General features: G+C 29.1%; 1 long non-coding RNA gene across 1 annotated transcript; it reads right to left on the bottom strand.

The window, feature by feature from the left end:
* Positions 1-2,503: 2,503 nt before the first annotated feature.
* On the bottom strand, positions 2,504-4,742 carry LOC140036972 (uncharacterized). Its single transcript, XR_011840694.1, has 2 exons — positions 4,349-4,742; positions 2,504-2,667 (listed from the first exon to the last, which is right to left on the bottom strand). It is a non-coding gene; the product is annotated as an uncharacterized lncRNA (long non-coding RNA).
* Positions 4,743-6,254: the final 1,512 nt, after the last annotated feature.

Here is a 6,254-nt window from a genome sequence, read left to right as displayed (position 1 = left end):
TTTGCTTTAGTAATTGATTAAAAAGAAGTATGTGAAGAAAACTGATACTCATGGTATCCCTGAAAAAGAAACAGGCATCTTGTTATGGCTTAATTAGAAGAGTTTGTGAATTAAGGCAATGGTGTTTTTTTTTTTTTTTTTTTTTTAAATAAATGGGAGGTCTTAAATCTAGAACCTACAGTCCCTCCTACCCTATCACCCAACACAACCCTTTCCCAAGGCAATGGTATCATTAATATTATGCAAGTAATATTTGTGATAATAGTTACATATTTTTGGCTTTGTATTCTTTGTTTCTTGATTGATTTTAATTGATATTCTATTTGCTTAACAAGAAACACATGAAGAAAACCAACACTCATAGTTAGGGTGGTGTAAACAAGTTTAATCAAATTGTTAACAAGGAACACATGAACGCATGAATTTCCCTCCTCTTGTATTTCCTTGTGCAGCACAAGCTTGACTGACATCAGTTTCAATTGTTAATACATTGTATGTCCCAAAGAAAAACTAACCTTAGCATGTTATACGAGCTACAGGGTTTGACTTGAGCTGCAGACACCAATTGCTGCAATTGTTGGACATAAAAAAAAAAAAAAAAGGAAGGTAATTTCTGTTCTTTTTCTGCAAGAAAAATGTTGACATTTCTTGACTTTTATTACTCGTAGTCTAGTCAAAATCTTTTTACAGGAAATAAGTTATAAATGTGATTGAAAACCAGTAAGATTGGTCCTGCTTTCTATCCTGAGAATGTCAAAACTGCATGCAGATCAAAATATTCTAGTCTGCCAAGCAGCATGAGGAGGACTAACTATTCGGATTTGATCAGGACATGGCATGCGGGATTTTTTGTCCGAATGGAGCCAACAGTTTGCCGCAAAAATGTGGTTCTCTAGGAATTCAGGCATTCATTTGCTTGGGATGAGACTGTGACTGTCTCGCCCCAAATCCGATAATCGTATTTAAAAATTTATTTAACTTATATTTTGGAGCGTGGCACCGATATACACTCCCAAGAGGATATACCGGCGTCTGTTGAACTTATAAATATACCAATAATTACATAAATCTTTAAGGGGGCGTTTGGTAAGAGGGTATCGGATTCGGGGAATGGAATGAACCCCATAAATGGTGTTTGGTTCACTGGAATGGGAATTGAAATTTTGGAATGATTTCTAAAAATTTGGTGTTTCTCCATTCCCAAGTATTTTGGTGGGTTTTGTCCGATTCCCAAGTTTGATTCCAAGAAACAAATCCAATTACATATTATAATTATACAATGATATAATTAATATTTATATATATTATATTTATTATATATTATAATATATACATATATATAATAAATATAATATATTTATTATAATATTATAATTATAATATATTATAATTATAATATTAGTACATTATATAAATATATATTATAATTATTTAGTTAAATATAATTATATTTATATAATATATATTATAAATTTATTAATATTATGTAATAATATATTTATAATATATATGTATATTTATAAATGCATATCATATGTGCATATGATTATAATATACACATGTATATAATATTAATAAATTATATTTATACTTATATTTATTATTTTAAATACAATAATATATAATAATTACTATATCTAATATTAATATGCATTATACTTATATAAAATATGAGTACCATTAATATTTATATATTATATAATTATAATTATGTATTTATTTTATAGCGTTTGTATAATTATAATTAATTATATATATAATATTTAATTTAATTAGTTACAAACTTATAATAATGATGTTATTGTATTATATAATTATATATTATAATTATTTAGTTAAATATAATTATATTTATATAATATATATTATAAATTTATTAATATTATATAATATTATATTTATAATATATATGTATATTTATAAATGTATATTATATGTGCATATAATTATAATATATACATGTATGTAATATTAATAAGTTATATAATTATAATAATTATTATTTTAAATATAATAATATATAATAATAACTATATTTAATATGTAATATATATTATATTTATATAAAATATTTGTATAATTAATATTTGTATATATTATATATTTATATATTTATATTTAATTATATATATAATATTTAATTTAATTAGTTACAAACTTATAATGATAATATTATTATCTAAATTTACTAATACATTTATACTAATATATTTACTAATACATTTATACTAATATATTTAATTAGTGAAAATTTCTTATATCTCATTTACAAAGAGCCAATAATTATCATTTACGATGTGGTTTATAATATATTTATTATATTCCATTCCGAAAGAGTCGACGAACCAAACATCAACTATAGTAATGATACACATTCCAGGTACTTGAACCAAACAAATATATTGGAATGAATGACCTCATTCCAAACCCAGGATATCCGATTCCGAATCCGAATGCGATTCCGATGTGCGAACCAAACGCCACCTAAATGTGTTTACCAAAGTTTCAAACATAAAAAGTCATTTGTACAATTTTTCACATTAAACTCTTGACATACATGCATTACTAGGGTACAAAAGTCATACAAGCTACATTTTTGCAAAATTCAACGCTAGAAACATACTATGATCAAACTAGTCTTCAATCGATCATGCATTTGATCCTCATCTGCAGGACAGAAAAAATTAGGTGGGGTGATCATCAATTTACTCAATAAGTAGCTCAAATGTATCTTTAATAGATTGAGTATATTAATATTATAAATAACATTTAATAAAATTATTTCTTGGAATTCAATCACAATTAAAACAGTGCATGCATCTTGCATATACAATGCATAACTGTGCATAGATTCATAGTTCTTTAATTATAATCCATGGAATGTTGTATCTTTTCATTTTGCGTTTAGCTCAAAAATATGCCACGGTCACCATTATATTTCATGACAAGACTATGAAATACCACTATTATTTTCCGTGGTAGGGCCACATACCGGTTAAAAATATAGTTCTAGATAATTACTACGGTCACTCTTTTTTCCCGTAATAGAGTCATTTGTCCACTATTATATCCTGTGAAAGGGCTACCAGTATTCAAATATAACAATTTTAGAGGCTTTTCGTGTCATTTACTTATTTAAGCACGTCCAATGATATCCAAAATATTGCATAACAATCACTTTTAAACAAGTAATATAGTTATTCATATGCACATAGTTGTCAAAAAATTACACATGCTCAATCCAATTTAGTATAACAAAATATATTTTCTATAACAAGTGACAAATAAAAAATTTTTAAAGACATTTTAAAAATTATAGAGATATGAAAGAGCCAGTTACTCGTTAATCAAGAGAGTGTCACACAAATTCTCTTTATCCTTCCCCTAAAACAATAAAATCAGAATAATAACCATCTGTTGAAACTCCTAGCAGTAATCAAGAACGTATATCGTCTCAAGAGTTATGCCATTATACTTAAGTCGACTATAGAGCTACACTGCTCTCTATCATTTTCAGCATGGACAAAGTTCAATTAAACATGCGTAACATGGGCTGTATACTTCAGAAAATTCTAAGTTTCACACTCTTATAAACTAGAAACAAGGCTCTAACTATCTTTAGAAGAAACTATTGAGAGATTTAGATCATAAGCTTATCTAAATTCAGTCACAATTTGGTACACTTTCAAGTTCTTATGTTGTGCAGGGTGGAAATTTCAGCAAATGCAGTTGTCAATTAAACATGCATAACTCTGGATATATATGTCAAATCACCACAAAATTGGAGGCATTAGAACCCACAATTGAAATACTAAATATATCTACAAGGGATCATTTAGCGAATCAATCAATAGACGGTTCTAAGTTGGGCCACAAGCAAGTGCAATTTCCAGTCTCTAACTGCGCAGGTTCTGATTTCCAATGAAATTTGCAAATTTTCTGGTTTAGTAGGCAATGAACCAGAGCTTGATTTTTATACCGCTGGAAAGATCTCTAAGTCTAGTTTCTAATGCAATTGACGTTACCCAATTTCGAGTTTTCCATCTCAAGTTATGGCCAATTTACTAAAGCTGCGCAAAGGTGACTGTCAACCTTGGGGTTAGTTAGAACTCAAGGTTTCTTGGCCATTACCATCTAAAATCTCTTCAGTTTCATACATCTACCCACATCAGATGTTTGGTTACAAGTTAATAGCAACATATGCAAGAAATCATAGCCACAAAATTGGTTTATAGCTGTCCAACTTCAATTTTCCCGGCTAGAAGTTATCAACTCAAATTTGGTTCATAAAAGATCACCAAATCCTATCAAGTTCAGCTCATAAAATTCAATTCTATACATTAGTTACCTTAAATCAATTGGACTCTGGTGGATTTGGACCCTTAGTTTCTCCTCCTGAAGCTGTTCTGTTCTTCCCTTTGTTTCTTTCTACAAAATGAGAGCACAAAATCGATACATAGGAGCTCCAAGCGGTGGAGAAGATATATATCAAGGCAATTTGCACTTCGGTACTCAACTTCTTCATACAATTGTAAAGAATACCTCCCCACTTATACCAATTCCAATTTTGGCAATCATATTTTGGGGAGTGAAATCTGGGTATTATGGTGACAGTTGTAAGAGATGATATGAGCATTCCATGCTAAGGTAGGAATTCAGTCAAACAAAATCAGCGAGAGCAAATTGTATCAGCCAGGGAAAGTAGGAAATAATTGAACACCATATGCCTTCTATAGCATATGTTCCACTTGTACCCTTGATCTCTAACAGTTTGTTCCGTTGTCATATCTCTTAATAGCAAAAAAGAATTCTTGTGATAATATCGATCCTATAAATCTTGCTTTAAATTTTTAAGTTACCGATTAGGTCTAGAAATATGGTCTTGTTTGTAACCAATTCTTGTGTTAACGAACGTAAATCATCAACCAAATAAAGAAGACTTCAGCAATTAGGCAAATCAACTCTGACCTGTCCGCACTCGTGTGTGTGGAACTTCTCTCTTTCCTTTTGCCCCTCATCAATTTGGTATATCCTATAAACCAAAACTCTGGACTCTGATCATTGATACCAACATATGGTCGCAAGCAAAATCCTTTCACTAGAAGATATCAACTAGACCAAAACATTTAGTTTAGGGAAAGATGGACAACAGAGTTTATCATACAAATTTTGTATAGATAAAAGTTTGAGTTGTTTCGATTAAATTTTACAATAAAATTGAATTGCACAAGTAGAACAAGTGAGAGAAAATCACACCAAGCCGGTTTGAGACGGCAACAAATCATCCCTGATTCCGGCTATCTCCTTTTCAATTTCCAGCCCATTAGCATTCTTCAAAGCCAATAATTTCTTTTATTTTCTTTTGTTTCAGACAATCTTTTTGAAATGTGAGGTGTAAAATTTCTTTGTTTAAGTACAGAAAACACTTGTCCTTTTCTCTTTATGATATATACTTCCTCTTGTGTCCAATTACAGTATTCCTTTCTGACGAATTTCAGACTTCCTTTAGTTAGTTTGAGGTATTTAAAATGAAAAAGACTGTTGTTTGATTAAACTAAAAGAAGTAGTATATACTAACTAAAGGAAGTAAATATACTAACCAAAGGAGTTTGATTAAACTAAAGGAAGTATATAGTTTGAAATAAATATACTAACTAAAGGAAGTAAATATTTGGGTAGGGTAAATATACTAATAGAAAAAGTAACTAATTTTATTAAACATTTTATTCCTATGAGGTGTTATTTTTTTCTTTGTTTTTTCATTTCAATACTAGATTTTGGTGCCTTGCAACAAATGCATGCAACTTCTATCCCCACATTCATATGCACAGAGTCAATTAAGAAAGTAAATTGATTTAACTTCATATGTTGTTACTGAGCATGTTAATGAATCGGATCTTACCCAAATTCAATCCAGACCTAATATGTTTGGGTCAGGTCTAAGTTTAATTTTTTAAACTTAGATCCTACCCAGAGTCAGACTGTGTAAGAGAATCATGAATTTTAATAGAGTCTAATTTTATATGATCCATATTTAAACCTAGATTCAAACCAAATCCTATGTATAAATAAATAATATGTATGTATGCATGTCTATATGTGTATGTGTGTGTGTTTGTGCATGTGTGTATATATATATTCAATAAATTTATAAAATAATCTAATATTACATGGACATTAGATCGAATGTAGTAAGACTTCATGACCATTAGATTAAATATACACTCGTGATCTAAGAAAATACCACCTAATCT

This window comes from Coffea arabica, chromosome 2e (genome assembly GCF_036785885.1).
Source record: "Coffea arabica cultivar ET-39 chromosome 2e, Coffea Arabica ET-39 HiFi, whole genome shotgun sequence".
In the NCBI taxonomy this organism is placed as follows: Eukaryota; Viridiplantae; Streptophyta; class Magnoliopsida; order Gentianales; family Rubiaceae; genus Coffea; species Coffea arabica.
This window is presented reverse-complemented; position numbering and strand designations above follow the sequence as displayed.